This window comes from Octopus sinensis, linkage group LG2 (assembly GCF_006345805.1).
Source record: "Octopus sinensis linkage group LG2, ASM634580v1, whole genome shotgun sequence".
In the NCBI taxonomy this organism is placed as follows: Eukaryota; Metazoa; Mollusca; class Cephalopoda; order Octopoda; family Octopodidae; genus Octopus; species Octopus sinensis.
In genome coordinates this window covers 134,644,552-134,663,868 of record NC_042998.1, presented here as the reverse complement: position 1 = coordinate 134,663,868, position 19,317 = coordinate 134,644,552, and the positions used below count along the sequence as shown (strand labels likewise).

Genomic DNA, 19,317 nt, shown 5'->3' with positions numbered 1-19,317 from the left:
GTAATAAGCAAATTTAATTTCCCTAAAATCACACTCTACTGTTGTAAAAAAATATGAGATGATCATGACTGGAAGGTCTTTGGTCATCGGTCTACTCAGTCAAAACTGACCTGGGACAAAACAGCAACAACTAAGAAAAACTAAAGAAAAAATGTTGACTTCTCACATCACACAGAGACACACTTCTCTCAAACTTGAAGAGACAAGGGAACACCAATCCATTGCCTAGTTTAACCACCATCTGATCTTTAGATACATTAAACCAAGTCCACTATCTTGTATGTATTTGAACCAGATATCTGGTCTAAGGATAGCAACATGGTTTCTTTTTCCTATTCCCCAGCCAAACTCACACACTTGAAAAGATCATGGGTACTACCTTTCTCCACTATAAACCATGAAATAAATAAATAAGTAAATAAATAAATAAAACTCACACCTTATCTTATGTGTCATATAAAAAATTGAGATCATTAATGAAAAATATATAGAAAAGTGTTTTAACATTTTAAAAAATATTTCTATTAATAGATACTGCTTTTGTTTCAATAAATTTTGAAAATAATGAAGAATTTAGTGAAATAACTTTATCATTATCAAGCTTGCCTTTGGAAAATAAATTAACATGAGATTTTGATGGAAGGTATTAATTTAGATCATTTTAAAACAATGCCAGCCTCAGACAGTTTGGTATCAAAAGAGTTGAGTATGAGTGGATAAAGCAATGAGATGCCAAACTGAATGATGTGGGAGATATACTAGAAAATAGGTTACAATTAAGTATTTGTAAGATTGAATGAGATCTGTTGTCACAAGATAATTGCCTTCATTGGAAGATGCATGACCAATGATAATGTGTAAGATAAGGAGTTGTGACCAACATATACTGTAGAAAATAAGAACTATGACAATAAGATAACTGGAAGAATAATCTCAGTCTTCATTGTGCCTATTGACAAGAAACAATAAAAGTAAGAGGGATTAGACTTCTGTAGATTGGCAATGATTATGTAATGGGTGATAGATGCTACCTGCATTAAATGGTTTTATAATGTCATTATAAAGCCATTTAATGTAGGTAGCATATGGTCTGAGCAAAATAAGCATACATTAACAATGGCTAATGGTCCTTAAGAGACTGCTTACATCAAATATGACAAGCTCTTCAGATCAGCAACATAAAATATTCTGCAAACACTGCTGGACAATGGGGAATGCTTAGAATAGTAACCAGAATGGAGACATACTTCAACCAGGGTTTACTGTTGTCCTACACATAGGCTGGACAAAGCCACTCTTGGCCCTTTTGATACCAATCCACTTCAGACTGACTTTGGTTCTAAAACACAAACTTTCCATTTTTTAGTAATCTAAATTTAAACTTTCCATCAAAATTTCCCATTAACTTATATCCCCGAAATCAGTTTGAATAAGAAAAAGATTTTTACTAAAATTTTCCAAATTAATCTACTTTACAAATGATTATTTGCATATTGCTGTACATGTTGCAAACAACAATTTTATAATCTATTTTAATTACTTTTGAAAATTATAAAGAATTCAATAAGTAATGTATTTTGACCAAACAAATGTAAAAAGAAGGCAACAGAAAACACAGATTAATAAGGCAGAACATTAAGTGGTTAGGTGCAGAACTATCAGCTCATTCCTTTTTCCTCCAGCATGTATGTGACCATATTATCCTGTCTATGTTCTTTTGTCCCTTACCTCCATACTCATCTTTCTTTCTTACATCTGACTTCACCTACTTGACCATCAACATTTTCACTAACTTGCAGGCATGGCTGTGTGGTACCTTGGGCAAGTGACTTCTACTATAGCCCCAGGCCAACCAAAGTCTTGTTAGTAGATATGGTAGACTGAAACTGAAAGAAGCCTCTTATATGAATATACATAAATGTGTAATGGTGTCTGTCTGTGTGTGTGTTTGCGGTTACTCTAATTCCTCCCACACTGTCCAACTGATTTTAATGATTTAAAATAGGTAGATCACATGCCCTGAAGTTCAAATAAGGCTGGAATTTTTCGAAAACTCGATAATGCTCAGTTGGCATCAATTTTTGTGGGCTCAATTGGGCATTTGAATGTAAATTCCCATAACGATGTTATTCTTCCTGCAGTCTTTGCATTTTTGTCTGATTTTGATGAAAATTGATGAGTGAGTGAAGCTCATGGCAGTGAGTTGATGTCAGTATATGGCTGCACCATTGAACACGTCGGCGGCAGCTTCAAAAATTCTGCTCAGTCAACAAAACTATGTCACCTGCTCTGACTATTTTTCCTCCACCAGCAAACAACTTGTCGAACCAGACATAACATCTTAATGGGTAATAGTTGGCACAGGGAACGTAGAAGGTTTCAATACAAGGTCAGAGGTGGGCTTAACTTCAACACAGAAAACACAAGCAATGCCAGGTCCAACAGCCAGTATATATATATATATATATATATATACACATACTTCCGTTTCTAAGTAACATAACATTTCCCGAAGATTGGAAATGAACAAATCACTTGCATGACAGTGACATTCATTTACAACTATCAAGTGAAATCAAGGTATGGTGACAATAAAGACATACAAGCATGCAACCACACACACACACACACACACACACAAACAGAACTATATAACTATATATATATAGGTGCAGAACTATATAACTATGACTAGAACTATGTAGTTAGGTACAGAACTAAGTGGCTAAGTAGAGAATTGAGCATTTAAATATAGAACTAAGTAGTTAGGTACAGAATAAAGGATTAGATAGAAAAGTATGTAGTTAAGTACAGAATTAGGAGATTAGACACAGAACCTAGTAGAGAAAGCTAAGTCTGACCAAACAAATGAAAAAAAAAGGAAACTGTGTATTGAGTGGATAGGTATATAATTAACTGATTAGGTAGAGACTTAATTGACTAGGTATGGAACTAGGAAACAAAAGAAGTAAGGACAAAGTAAGTTTGAAAATCCTTCAATAATTATCACAATACAACCACAGAAGCCCCACCCTTTATCCAGAATTTTTTTAAAAAAGAAAGAATTCTATAGAGAAAATGAAAAAAATTGCCTTATTTTTTCAAAATGTTTTATCAATTATATAAAAAAAAAAATACAACCATTACAACATTAATGTTGATGAACATCTATTTTGTACCAAAACCAATTTGGAATAATATCAAGCTGCTGTTTCAATTTTGGCAATATATTCAACTAGCTTTCAGTTCACAGACTATTAATGACATTTTTTCTTTCAAAGATCTAATGAGCACATAATCTCTCTAAAAGACACAATACTAACTCTGTAAGGTGGTGGGTGGAGGTAGTGATAATCAAATTAACTTGAATTTATATCATGAGAAGTACTTTTATTTCAACAACCTCCAGAGGGATTTGAACAGAACAATAGGAAACAGTGAATTAGATGATCCCATACAGTATATGGTCTGTTTTTTTACCATCATTGCCAACTCCATTATACTTTGATGAACACATATCATTGTCAGCCAAGAAAGACAAAAATATATCAGAGCAAGAAATTATGATAATTTGGAGTAAAGCATTAAGAAAGGAAATTGCTAGCCATATCATGATGGAAATCAATTTATATAGCAGACAAAATACTTTCATCTGATATACAAAGTTTATTATGGAAATAAAACAGTATACATAATTGGAGAAAGAAAATACCACTTCTATTATCATTACTATTCACCCTGCACTGATTTTACCTTTTTCATCCTGTTAAGACCAATAAAATAACTACCAGTGATGTACTATTGGTGCTAGTTAAATTGAATATGGCGTTCTCTTACAAATTTGTGGCCATCTGTCATCATCATCATCATTTAACATTCACTATTCCATGCTTGCAGTTTCAACTGAATTTGTTGAGGCAGATTTTCTACAACCAGCCCTTCCTGCCACCAACCCTCACATGTTTCATAGCAAGGTAATATTTTCCCATATCTAGACATGCTTTACATGTTTTTCACAGGTGTTTGGATACAAGCAGCTTTGCTTGTATGAAATTGATGCTCATTTACAACCATTATGCGATGCCTGGGCAAGAGTACACCCTAACACACACACATATATATAACACATATGTACATACATACACACACACACACATACAATAGGATTCTTTCAGTATCTGTCTACCAAATCAACTCACAAAGTTTTGGTTAGACCAAAGCTATAGTAGAAGTGCCACAGAGTGGGACTGAACCCTAGACCACATATTTGGGAAGCAACCTCAACCACATAGTCACACATGCACCCTTTATGTTAATAAAGGAAGTGGAAACTAGGTTTCACCAGCTGTTTAACCCTGTTCTTAATTGCTTGCCAAAATAATAATAATAACAACAACAATCCTTTCTACTGGAAGCACAAGGCCTCAAATTTGGGGGAAGGCAGTTAAGTCAATTACATTGACCCCTGAGTGTAACTGGTACTTATTTAATCAACCCTGAAAGGATAAAACGCAAAGTCAATCTCAGCAGAATTTGAACTCAGACAAACTACCGACAGACAAAATACCTATTTCTTTACTACCCACAAGGGGCTAAACACAGAGAGGACAAACAAGGACAGACAAACGGATTAAGTCAATTACATCGACCCCAGTGTGTAACTGGTACTTATTTAATTGACCCTGAAAGGATGAAAAGCAAAGTCGACCTCGACAGAATTTGAACTTAGAATGTAGCGGTAGACGAAATACCGCTAAGCATTTCGCTCGGCGTGTTAGCGTTTCTGCCAGCTCGCTGCCATAATAATAATAAGAAGAATCCTTTCTAATATAGGCAGAAGGCCTGAAATTTGGGGGCAGGGGGATAGTTGACTGCGGCAGAACTTGAAATCAGAATGTAGTGGCAGACGAAATACTGCAAAGCATTTTGCCTGGCGTGCTAACGATTCTACAATAATAATAATAATAATAATAGTAGTAATGATTTATTATCGGTACACAAAGTCAGAAATTTGAATTTATCATATTCATCAAAGAAGGATGAAAGGTGAAGATCAATACAAATGAAGTCAACTTTACATTTCATTTTGTCAGGATCAATAAAATAAGTTAGTTTCTAGAGTTGATTTGATCAATCAAAAACCTTCCACCAAAATTTGACTTCTTACTATAAAGCAAGAAATAATGAAATAGCACTAAGCAATGGGTTCGGTTAAATTAATCACATCTTAAAATCCATGGCTTTGTGCCTCTGTTAGCAATCATTTTTTTTTTAATCATTATAATCAAGGATAAATTCTGCAGCAGATGACTTTGCTTTCATCCATTTGGGGGTCAATAAAATAAGTACCAGCCAAGTACTGGGGATGATGTAATCAACTATTCTCTCCCACTAAAATTGCTGGCCTTGTGCCAAAATCTGAAATAATCATTATAATCAAAGTAAAGAGTAGCAAAAATAGGGGGTATAATTTAAATATAAATACCCTAAGGTATTGGTAAGATGGCTTTCTTAGTTACAGTTTAACCAAATAATACACAAATGATTTCCTGGATATACAACTAAACAAACTCAGAGGTATGACATTTAAAAGTTCTACCTATTTTCCAACTGGACAAGTGTTGGATTTAACCTTCACAGTGCTGATTAAAGTTTTGCTGGTGATGCAACATGTTAACCATATGTAAAATCAGTTCTCAGTCTTTATCTATTGTCCAGTACAAAATAAAATGTGTGTACTACATGCGAAATGTGGAGAATCCCCAAAAGTACCCTACAATTAAAAACGAGTTAACTTGGTTTCCATGTGCACATATACAGAGTCCACCAAAAAAATGTATACACACTTCAGAAAAGGAAAAATCAGTATAGATATTTAACTTGTATGAGTACCCCTACAAATATAAATATCTCTTAGGAGGTTTTATCAAATTGCAATATTATTTAATAAATTGTGAAATATAATGTGTCTTGAATGGTACAACAATGCAAAGTGTACTATAATAACTTTTATAATTTAATTATTCATAGTCTGATATAATATTTCGGAATATAAAAATTCTTTCTTCAGATATTGCTAGGAATTGATCGAGTCACTGCTATAATCAGTTTTCCAATGGTTACTGAAATTTTTTTTTCTTTGGAAGCATCTCTGCAGTGGTCTCACAAAGCTCCTTCCAGAATTCTTCATGAAAAGTGCGTGAGAGCGACCATGTCTCAAGCTTGTGTGTGTTGGCTATCCACAGCACTGCATCTAAGTTATGTATTATACGTGCAGCTTTTTTTTTTAATACATGAGCATGTTACCAGAAATGAACTTACATGCATCCAGATGTAGCTAAATAATATATTGATTGCTAATTTCCAGCCTGTTAATTTGGGGCCCTAGTCTATCTATGAGGATAGCTTCCTTAATTCTTAGATTTCCCAAATTTCTGTCATTGGCCTCAATTGCAACTGTTAAGCTTTTGTCAGTGTTCTGGCATCTGTCTAGAGGTTTTCTCAAGGAGGAGGCTTGCATGTTTAGATGCTCTTTGATGCAAATGTGTAACAGTCTTGTTGTGCTACCCACATAGAACTTGTTGCATTTGTTACATTGTATTCTATACACAACAGTTATCCATTGGCATAAATCTGTGTCACGGATAGGGCAGTTAGCTTGTGTGCATTGATTGCTGTCCCTTGCTCATTTCTTTGCTAGGTGTCTTCTCAGAGAGGGGCTGGAGTGGGTTAGTTGTATATCTAATCCTTCTCTTCTTATGGCTCTTTGGATTGCTGTAGTTATCCTCTCGCTAAAATGGGGTATTTGGAGGAAGCATGTGTTGCTGGGTTTTCTGTGTGTTCGGTATGTTTGTCATCTTGGGTACTTAAGCTGATTTACAATGGATATAGGGTATCCTTTAGTTTTCAATATCTCTAGGAAGCATGTGTTGTAGGTCACCTTGTCCTGTCCAGCTACACTTGCTCTGGATGCGTGTAAGTTCATTTCTGGTGTATCTGAATAAATTCCAAAAACACTGAATTAAAATATTCATACAGATTTTTCCTTTCCTGAAGTGTACATACATTTTTTGGCAGACTTTGTAAATGGAATTGAGTATACTTAGTTCTCACAGCAAATAAGCCAGTAATATATCACATTACCCAGCGTGGTTCTTTAATAGAGAAATATCAAGTTACCCCAACAATTGAAAGTCCACACATTATGATAGGATAACAGAAATAAAATAAAGACACTAGGGTGGTAATGAGACAGTAATCACTTGACACTGCATGTATGGAAGTGTATTACATAGGGATATGTGAGACACAGTGACCTGTTAACACAGAGATATGTAAGACAGTGACAATATTAGCACTGGCGTATGTGAGACAGTTGACCTATTAACACTAGAAGAATATGAGACACTTGATGTATTAATACTGAGATATGTGAGAGTTGGGCTATTAACACATATATGTGAGACAGTTGATCTATTAATATGTGAGACAATTTATCTATCAACACTGAAATATGTGAGACAGCCGACCTATTAATGCTGAGAGAATATGAGACACAGTGACCAGCTATCAACAACAACACCACAAAAACCACAAACACTGCTAAACCATCAACAGGAAAACTACATAGAGTGACATACCACAGACACAATGACTTATCTTTATCTCTTCGGCCATCTTGCTTCCTCCTACTCAACCTCTAAAAACTGAATGCAAGCATAAATTCCATGATCACAGAAATAGAAATGAAGAGTAATTATATTGATGAGTCAACAGTGGTTGGTATGATTTGGTGTCAACTTCTCAGTTTATGGTCTCATTGTAAATTACAATTAAAATTTTGCCATTTCTCCATCTAAAATAAATATTCCTATGTCTGTGTGAGAAACAGTATTACAAAGAACTGTATTAGTGTTGCCTGGAAGAGTAAGCAGTCATGGAACATCACCTGGCAACAATGACTACTGTAAAAAAATAGATAAGAGTAACCAAGAAGAGAGAAGTGGGCGGTCAACTAAGAAACCAGTCAGGTGAATCAAGGCTGAGAATTGAGGAAGCAAAGATAAATAGAACTGAGCAAAAACTAAAATTAAAATCTGTTCTACAACTTTCAACAGCAACATAACCATCATCATCATCATTTAACAGCCACTTTTTCATGCTCGCATGGATCAGACTGAATTCATTGTGGAAGATTTTTCTATGGCTGGATGCTCTTCTTTTTCCCCCAACCCTAATCTGCTACCAAGCAAGGTAATATTTCCCCATGGCTAGACATGTTCTTCATGGAAGACTGGAAAGAAAATAACATCGCTTCTATGACTGATGATCATCTACAACCATGACATCAAGAAAAGGGTGTGCACAGGCACACATACACACACACACACAGTTGAGCAGTCCAACAAAGGCCAGCAAGCTGAAATTTTGATGACACTGGCAACCATTTTCTTGTAAAAGTATACTACACACACTCACCTATATTGGGTCAGCCCATAAATAATGTTTTTTTTCAATTGCATGAACTAAGAGTCAGAGGGGGAATGGGATAAACTACCTGCAGCAACTTGCTATAAGAGCAGGTAGTAATTTTACCTTGTTCCTTATTCTTAGTGCAAGTTTTGAAGAGTGCAGTTTGATTTTAACAGTCATTTTTTCAAAGCTACTAAGGAAATGACAAAGGAGCATATTTGGCTTCATGAATTCAATAAAGGCAACAACACAATGGAAAGTGTGAGGAATATTAATGCAATATATGGGGATCAGACAATAAACATAAGCCAGTATCAATGGTGGTTCCAGAAATTCCGAGCCGGAAACTACAGCCTAGAAGACGAGCCTCATCCTGGAAGATTTGTAGAGCTCAGTGAAGATGTCCTGCAAACCCTGGTGGGATAAAACTGCATTGTAACTGTTGAGGAACTAGCAGAGAAGCTTGGATTTGGTCATTCAACCATTCATCGACACCTGTGTGCTATCAGAAAAGTTGGCAAATTGAGTCAACAGGTTCCTCACAAACTTTCCAAGTCCAATCACGTGCAGAGAGTGAATTTATGCTCTTATTTGCTGTCATGTCTCACGAATGAACCGTTTTTGGACTAAATACTGACTGGTGACGTGAAATGGGTTCTCAATAAAAATCTCAAGCGCCAAAGACAGTAAGTAGGGAAAGGAGAAACACTGACACCCCAGGCTAAAGAAGGTCTTCACCAACATAAGGTGTGTTATCTGTTTGGTGGGATATGAAAGGTTTAGTCCACTTTGAACTTTTAAACCCAAACCAAACAATAACAAGTGCTAGAAGAAAAACGACCATCTTTGGTTTCAAGACAAAAGGTGTTTCTCCATCAGGATAATACTCGGCCACATACATCAAGGATGACATTCCAAAGGCTGGAGCAGTCTGAATGGGAAACAATGCTCCACCCATATTCACTGGACATTGCCCCATCTGATTATCATTTATTCCATACTCTTCAAAATCACTTGGAGGGAAAAAATATGAATTCTGTAGACAAGATCAGAACAGTACTGGAGGAGTATTTTTCGTCACAAAGAAGTGAATTTTGGAAGAGGGGCACTGCAAGTCTACTAAATAGATGGAAGAGCATTGTAGAAATTGAAGGAGAGTTTATTTTAGATTAAAAAAGAAATTTATCTAAATTTTGAAAAATAAAAGAAGTATAAAAGAACTGCATTATTTATGGGATGACCCTATAAACACACACACATATATATTTCACTTAGGCATAGCAATAACCTGGTGTCAGAACTCACTTTAGAATAAAGAGTTTGTTGAATATAGAGCATACTATGAAATTAAATAAATGACAACCTCTCATCCACACTCTTCAACCTAAAGCTACACAACCTTCCACAGCTCCACAATATATTCAGACAGCCTCATGTGCAAATAATATCTTTCTACCATTCTCCAGAAATTACCTAGAAACAAAAAGCTTAAAAGTAGCACCTGCCAAATCTATTGTCTCGTTTCTTATCAGAAAAATCAGAGAACACCAAATACAACCATAACCTTCATGTTTAAGGTAAGACTAACACCTCAGATGTAGGAAAACACTCCTAAATTGAAGATGCTCTTACTCAGCGGGAATAAAACCCAGGCAAACCAAATATGGCATACATCAAGAACAATGTTAGTTCCATCAAAAAATATGGAAATTTCCTTATTATCTATTCATGAGCTAATTATAAATTCAAAATGACTATCAAGGCAAACAATTTTTTTTTACCAAACTATCAAAGATAATATGCTCTAACTTGGAATACCAACAGATTGGGATACAGACTAGATGCTGAATCAAAGACATTGATGAAGTTGGCTTAGATTTTGTTGAGGGGTCGCTCATAGATATATGCAGCAGTTCAAGCGTTTTTTACCCCTGAGTAGTAGCATTCAAGCATCTCTGTAAGATGAACAAATGAAGTGCATCTAATTAAACTAGAACAGTATCTAGGCAAGTATCAAAGTAATACGCATCCAAAATTTCAGCCTATTACGTCAATTATTCTCAGAGACAACATGACCTAAAGATTGTTACTCATAGTTAGAGATGTCATTTTGAGAAAAACACAAAAAATGTTGGAAATGATTGATTTTACAATAATGCCCAACTACACAAAGATAATATCCACATTTTAGTGAAATATTTGCAGTTTTGCACAGTCTAATAATGCCCAGAGTCATATCCTTTGCTATTTTTCTGAGATTTTGCTATCTGAAATCTGAGGTATTAATCTTGGTTTAACATATCACACACACATGCACATAGTTACAGAAGACAAAAATGCTAGGTGTTAGGTAAAACTTATCCATAATATTCACAGCATGTGGATGACATAGTAAGGAAAACCAACCAAACAAACTTGGAGCACTTAGCAGTCCAACAGAAAGAAACAACAATGGTGTACAAGTAACTCATAAGATCCATTATGAACTGTGCTTGTCATACCAGCACTCCCAACCTCTCTACAATAAACAACAAAGAATACAAAACATAGCCCTATGCATCATAACAGGTTGTATACATTTCACACCAACAACTACGTGACAAAACAAAAACACAAAACTGAAAGTTGACCTATGACAGTTTATTGCCAAAATAGGCTTCACTCCTCAAAGTCCACGTTATTAGATGAAAAAGTACTAAATGCCCAAGCACATACGCAACACTCTGGAATACTATTACATCATAAAAACACTAACTCACCCACTCAGCTAAGACAAGCATTTTAAATACATACAGTTGGGAATAAAGTGGTACCTTGACTTACGAGTTTTTTTGATAACAAGTTTTTCGAGATACGAGCCGTCTTTTGGCCAATTTTTTTGCTTTGAGTTGCAAGCAAAAATTTGAGTTATGAGCCAGCTACAGATACCCCACTACAAATTGGCATAGCAAACACCACAGTGAATGTAGTAACATCTGCCCTGCATCTCGTGTCTCACTCGATAGCTAGACAGATATGCACATTAGCAAGTGCGAAGATCATAAGTAGATTGATATCAGTAACCTCACCGGCCACAGAGACTCTCTTGAGATGTGCATCACCAACAAAGTGCAGATAACTTTTGTGCTGAGTCTGTTTTGCCTACCTCCACTATGGCCACCATCAAAATCTACAGACATACAAGATCAGACTGTTTAGTAGAGAGAATGTACTATATATCTAGACTGTCAGACTGCACCTCATGCAGTTATTATGTCCTTAGCTCAGCTGATATGTTCAGTATAGTCGTCAGCTAAGCAGAAGCATGGTATAACAGAGAATATGAGTTGTGGGTTATATCTCATCAACTACCTCTGCCCCATAGGACTGCTTGATTAGGATTGGCCTGGATCGACACAGTAAAAACAGCCACAATACTGTTGACATAATTCTTAAACCACTGAACATACTTTATGTGGTATATTACTCACAAATCAGTTTGGCTGAGTTCATCCTATAATATAATCACAATGGATGTTGAACTCAGGATTAGCAAAGTATTTTTATACAATTTTTGGAATATCAGTTGGCTCCTACTCTATGGTACCTATTTTCAGCTACATGAACAGCACCATTTTAGACTTGAGTGACTCAGACAGAATACATTAATGGAAAGGAAAGGACATCCAGTTGTAAGAATAACTGCTCCAACAAGTAAATTATCTGTCATACAAACATGGGAAAATGGATGTAAATAGATGAAAATGTTTACTTTTGACATCTGCCATCAACTGTTATTATAGAAAAAGCTCACCCATATTTTTAACTGAATTATTCTTTAGGCACAACACTTTTCATAGATCAAGACATTGAAAATTTGTAATATTGGTGATTTTTAGCTGCTTTTTCTAGTATATTGACTGACTGCATAGAAACTTCCTCGTATGCTTTATCTGTAATAGCTTATATATACTGGAGCTGTCCTAATTTCGTAGTCATACAAATATTCAGATACTTACAAACTAAATCGAAATCCACAGTAATTCTGGTTAGTAACATGGAAACAGATAACTGTCATGTAAACAATGAGAAACCAGAGAGAAAACACTTGAACTTAAACCAATGTGGGCACAATGGAGTGAGAATGGGGAAAGTGGGGGATAAAGATTAATGTTCTACAATGATAACAACTTATCAACTGATCAGGGAGAGGTAGTAATTAGACCTCGAATCATCAAATGAGCAAAGAAGGAGACTCTGGGTTAGTGGTTCTCAATGTTTTTGACTTTGTACTGCAGAAATAAAAAAAATACTGATGCACTTTGCATACAAACTTAGAAAAGGCATATTAACATTAAGCCATTAGTACCCATGGTCCATTTTTTAGGACCAGAAGGATAATCCAGCATATTTCTGCAACACCTGTATTCTTCTGAGATATCTTTAGTTAGTCATTCAAGACCAGAACGTCTTTCAAATATCGTAATAAAAACTTTTTTATACATTTAGTATCAGATATACATTTAGTATCACAATTGTGTCCAATCTCCCAAGTTTTGCTGTAACTGCTATGCCCAGTCCTTCTCCCCCAGAATGTTGTTCCTCTGGAATTTCCTCCCTGCATTCAATGACTTGCAACAATTCAAATGAACTGTTAATAACATTAATCTCATTGAAAAGTTTGCAAAAACTGTGATCACTGTCTCTTCCTCCAGAACAAACTAACAAAAAGAAAGGAAAACAGCAGATAGAAAACAAACACCACCTAACAAAATAACACCAATTTACACAGCACAAACTTTACATAACAAAATAAAACAAAACTGATGGAGAATTTAAACACAATCCTACATCTCATAAAGGCACTGTTGCACACAATCCAGGAACATAATAATAATGTTTTGGAGATAGCTACAAGGTCACAAATCTTTGAGGAGGGGCTCGTCAATTAAATTAACTCTGGTGCTTGACTAGTACTTTATTTTACCAACTCTGGCAAGATGATAAGCAAAGTGAGTCCATACCCAAATGGGATACAAACACAGAACACAAAGTTTAAATACTGCAGAATACCACAAGACATTATTGTCTCTAATGGTCTCCCAAAATCTGTCAAATGCATTTGTTTTAGTTATTTTGGTAAACTTACAAAATAGTATCTAAGTATAATCTTTCAAAACATTTTCTTTTATCAGTTAAGATGACAGTTATGGTTATGGTCAAATGGTTAAGAAGTTTGCTTCACAATCACATGGTTCCATTTTGAATCCCAATGTGTGGGACATTTTGGCTAAGAATCTTTTTGCCATTCCCTGAGTGTTTAAAAAGCACTCACTTCACTCTTGGAGTGATTGGCATTAGGAAGAACATCAAGCTGTAGAAATCATACCAAATCAGATTGGAACCTGGTGTAGCTCCCCAGCTCACCAATTTTCAGTCAAACCATCCCAGCATGGAAAACAGAAGTTAAATGATGATGATGAGTCAAGCCAAGCTTTGAGAGTAAAACTGGGTAGATGGAAATTGCTTGTAAGCCCAATGGATATGCTGGACCTATATCACACTGATTCTCTCAGTAGGTCCACTGATACTAAGCTACTTATATATTAATTCAATGAGTACACCAGCCTTATCTTTAAACAACTGAGATATTGATCATGAAAACTGAGAGAGATCCAACTATAAGCACCAGGCAATGACAACCAGTACAACTGAGGTATGGTCTCAGGGTCATATTTATAATCCTGAGGGCCACTGGACTGGCTCCTGTGCTGGTGGCACGTAAAAAACACCATTTGAGCGTGGCCGTTGCCAGTACTGCCTGACTGGCCCCCATGCCAGTGGCACGTAAAAGCACCCACTACACTCTTGGAGTGGTTGGCATTAGGAAGGGCATCTGGCTGTAGACACTCTGCCAGATCAAGATTGGAGCCTGGTGCAGCCATCTGGTTCGCCAGTCTTCAGTCAAATCGTCCAACCCATGCTAGCATGGAAAGTGGACGTTAAACGATGATGATGATGATGGACCTATCCATACTGACCAAAGGCATTGTATTAGAAAGTTGCAGAAGTACTATGTCAGTGATTAATTTGCAGATAATGCAATGAAAATTTTGACACCAAATAATAAATGTTTAAGTGAGGTTAACAGTCACTGTGTGTTTCTGAATGGCTAATATGTGTCTTCCATGCTTGAATTTTTCATTTTATTAATGTTCTTCACAAACTATCAAACTCAAATTTTTTTTTTACTCCTCAATCTTTGTCAGATATGACAAGAAAAATGTTTTTAAATCAAGCATATTACTGCAGCAGTAAAGTTTTATAATTTGTTTTCTGCTGTAAAAATCTTATACCTCAGCAGTAATTAAAATATGCAGATATGGCAAATCAGGTGACCATATAAAAAAAACAACTGTAAGTTATGCTCTAACATATTTAGTACATAAAGATAACATACGTAGTTTGTTCATTAATGTATATCTCTAGCTTGAATGAAATTCTTTAGAGTTGTGTATTATATCACTGTAATATAAGATAATAAAATATGGCTCAGATTCCATGTTTTGGCAGGATATACAACAGTTGCTTCACAAGATATATTTGTAGAAATAAGTGTTGCATAACTAAAGAGAGCTAACAGAAGTGGTAATAGACATCTGTGATGGACGATGAGTGCGCTGAGTGAGACTGTCAGGTGAGGGTACCACAAGAAAGTATGACAAGAAGTTGTGGCGTAAAATCTCAGGAAGCTGGACTTCACAGATGAGATGACAAAAGATCAAGATGAATGGTGACATAATGTATAGATGGAAAAACAGATATTAAAAACAACGGTGATTATGACATATATATCTACCTGATTAGATAGTTAAATTTCTTAGACAATAGTTTGAAGCAAATGATAGTAGAACACACCTGTATAAATTTTACATAACAGCCTTAATTATTAATAGTGTAATATTGAGTGTCATATGCAAGTAGTTAATTCGGTTTATTTCTAAATAACAAATGTGTCCATCATTTCATTTGTAACTGAACTGGAATGATAGAAGTTACTTCCAGAATGACATCAACAGCTTATACATAGTAAAGTTTCAGAATGTAGAAATACTAGGCGTTTGTAAATATTTACACATTTATAGTCGACTGAACTGTCTCGTCCTTCTTGGTAATAATTGTACTGATACCGGAATGGAGAAAGGGAAAGACAACCCCAGCAGTATTTACATCAAGCAATTGGATCTGCACACATCTATTAATCCAGATTTGAATACATATCTTAATAATTATTGTTCAGTATTTGGATATCAGAAAGAAGGAACTATTACTGTGTTGTGTCAAGTTATGTATAAATATGTGTATAGGTAAAATTGTACAACACGAGTTCCAATGACTTATTTTCCTTGTTGAATACTAGCAATTTGTTTTTTTCCCTACCAATTAGGACCAGGATGAGAATTAGAACTGAACTATGGTCAAGACTGCGGTGAGATTTAGACTTAAAACTAAAAAGGTGGGAATCTGAATCCGACAATGCCAGTACATTTCTCCCGAGAGTCAGAAAGTCTTCAAAGTTTAACTGATTGTATAGTACCAAAGTATTACAGTTGTAATGAAATGAAATACGAAGAAAAGTTTAACTCAGCAAAATGCAAAATAACATAAAGCTTCCTTTCCGACATCACACTAAAAACACTAATAATAATTAATATACATATGAAATAAGGTAAATTTAGGGAAGAAGAAATACAATCTGTAATATTCATGCTCTTCAAGGAAGTTAGTAACGGAATCGGTTCTTCAAAATCTTAACTCAAGCACTTAGCAAAAAATAAATGCAGTACTTCTTGCACATATACCTATCTGAAATTTATAGGAAAATAAATCAAAATAAACTCATAGAATCGGTTTACAGAAAGAAAACTTATTTATTGCACCCGTTATAACAATAAACGAAAAGAACCCGACCGGGATCTTTTCGGTTTGAACGGCAATTTTTTAAAATAATTTCCACGTAGCTAAACACTTTTAAACTTCGTATACTGGTAGAATGTGTTTATAAAACATCTTTTTCTCTTGGCTTTATTGAGAAAATTCTATAGTCTGTAAGATATTTATTGTTGTTTTTCTTCAATTTCAACCAATCAATGACGTCTATTGAGGTAAAAAAAAAACATTCTGTGCCGTATGAATATGTCCTTCGTTTAAGAAACAGATTGGGTTTATTTACATTTGTGAAGAAAAAAAGATACCTTTCCCCCCACCCCTAACCCTAAAACAGAGTGAACTGCAATAGATCGATACTAGGATCATAATTATAGGTGACAATTTCATATGACACCGCTAGAAAAAACTGCCGTTCAAACCGAAAAGATCCCCCGACGGTCTAGAAGACTAGGTGAAAAGTTACGATGCTTAATGGCTTTTAGAAAGGTAATCGTAGCAGCGAGAAACTGCAGGTGAAAAAAAAAACTTTTTTTCGATTAGTTATGTAGTATTAACATTTAAAACTAACTTAAGTCATTTAGTGTTTTAAAATGCCGCCCCGCAGAAATTGAGATATGACTAGTTACAAGGTTACTGTATTTCAGAAACTTTGTATAAAATTAGCAGAAGTTTTAGGCAGACGTTAAACAAAGTTTCCGACAAATTAGCCTACACATGACATTGGGAATTGAACGCCAGCCAAAATTTGGATAAGTACTCTGCTTACATCGAGCGAGGAAATGTAAAGAAAGCAGTTTTAGAGGATAAATAAATAAAAAAAGAATATTTTAGCCTCTAATTTATTTTATGCTGAATGAAAGTAACAAACATTTATTCTATCGCATTAGATTTCCTGAGAAATGTCAGCTGTTGAAAATGGAATAAATCTAATTTTACTGGACATTATACACACATACACACACATGGATTGATGAAAAGAATTATGAATACGTAGAGTTTGTGTATTTTACAAGCTGGAGTTTCTTGATATATTTATGTCATTATCTAACAGTATTTAATTTGGTCTCAACAACATAGTTCAATATATATTAAAAACAACTGTATGCATATACATATCTCGTTTGCAGAAAACATAAATCCGAAAAGAGAGGCATTCTTTAAAATGTAGACCAGTATATGCTCAAAATAGGAAAGGCCTGTTTATGTCATTACCTTAGGTTTCCCGTCCATAAAGCTAAACAATTTGTGGACGGGAACCTAAGGTAATACCATAAACCGGCCTTACCCATTTTTAATATATATAATACACGTATGTGTATCTACTCTCACACATACACACAGATATATAAGCATTAAGTTTGTTGCTAACAGGTTCCTGTAAGATATTTCCAGTGACTAACACGTACATATACATTATACATAAACAAAAGTCAAATTCTTCCATTTTTAAACAAAACTTGGTGAAATTTGTAAACGAAAAACAAATTTCGTGTCATACACAAAAAAAAAGCTAATAAAAAAAAACCAAGGTTCCAAAAATGAACCCACATTACAACTCCAGCATCCAGAGTAAACATCTACCCGGAGTTGCATACAATAGTGGGTTGCTTTCTAAAAATGTAGATGATGTATATTGAGATATATGAGAAAATAATAACAGTACTAATAACACTATGATAGGTAGAATTTTGGCAATCGAATATAGAATATAAAGTCATTGAATTAAAATCGAATTGTGCTACATTGGGAAAAATAGCGTTTTAATTTAATGTTTGCAATCCGTCCAAGCGAATGGTAAAATAGTAGCCAAGAATCGAGGATATATATAACATCACAGAGAGAAACATAGAGGAGTGGGCAAGGATGAGATAATTCTAAGAAAATAGTTTAAAAAGAAAGCATAAAAAAAAAAAAGGCTGAGGAAAGAGCAAGAATAACAGGAAACGAAGAACAATTATGAAAATGTATTTGCAAACAGTAGCAACTTCCAAGGGCTTATTTATAAAACAAGGAAAACAATAACTTTACGATGGGCCCCAGCTTCGCATATTATTTTTCCTGTACACACACGTTCGACAAGTGATCTTATATACAAAACTAAAGCTTCCAATAAAAACATGCATAAACACTGTACCCCAGTGCAATGAGTACTGTTTCCTTCCTACTTGTGTGTGTATATATATAAATCGCCTGATCGTAGACCATTCAAAAGTTAATAACAAGCTATGAAATATTGTAAACAGAGGATATATTATTCACAAATATATATATATATATATACACACACATGCACATTTATAAATGAGGTGTGTTCATCGAGGGGAAAAGTTGAAATTTCGGGTTCCAGTTTAGATTTTTATTTTAAAAATCTAAAATCTGCCAGGGATATAATTAAACAATGCTTACTTGAAAGACGATCTGTCAATTACAATAAACCAAACCTTACTGGGCGGCTATTATATTTCCTTATCTACGAACACACACTGTACTGTGTGTAACATGGCGTCTAGCCGTCACCCGGTGTTGCAGTAAATAATTAGACCAAATAAAGACTTCCGGAGATGAAGATTATTTTACTTGGCTCTTCGTTGTTTTTAATTTAAAATTTTTCTTTTAAGAGATCGATTATATTTAGTGATAGAAATTATTTATAGGACAAAGCAGCATAATTATCTAGTTTTTTTTTTTTTGCAACTCATCATACGTATAGACAGTTCCCAATAATCTACTAACTCGTCCTGATCATTCATCTAATACACGTAGCTTACAATTTTAACAAACTACGGAATCTAATTGCTACAAAGCAAATGTTTTATTACATGCATAGAATATGTAGCATGCATGACTGTTAGCTTTCTGCAGCATTTTAGTTGAGGTTGTCCACCATTAAGCTGTGGCTCATCATACCAATATAAT

General features: G+C 34.9%; 1 protein-coding gene across 1 annotated transcript in view; it reads right to left on the bottom strand.

Annotated features, from left to right (window-relative positions):
- Positions 1-18,937, bottom strand: part of LOC115228066 (ceramide phosphoethanolamine synthase-like) — a 44,344-nt gene extending 25,407 nt beyond the window's left edge. Inside the window, exon 1 of the mRNA XM_029798742.2 lies at positions 18,808-18,937. The gene's annotated coding sequence lies outside the window, so the exon portion shown is untranslated. The remainder of the gene's footprint in view (positions 1-18,807) is intronic.
- Positions 18,938-19,317: the final 380 nt, after the last annotated feature.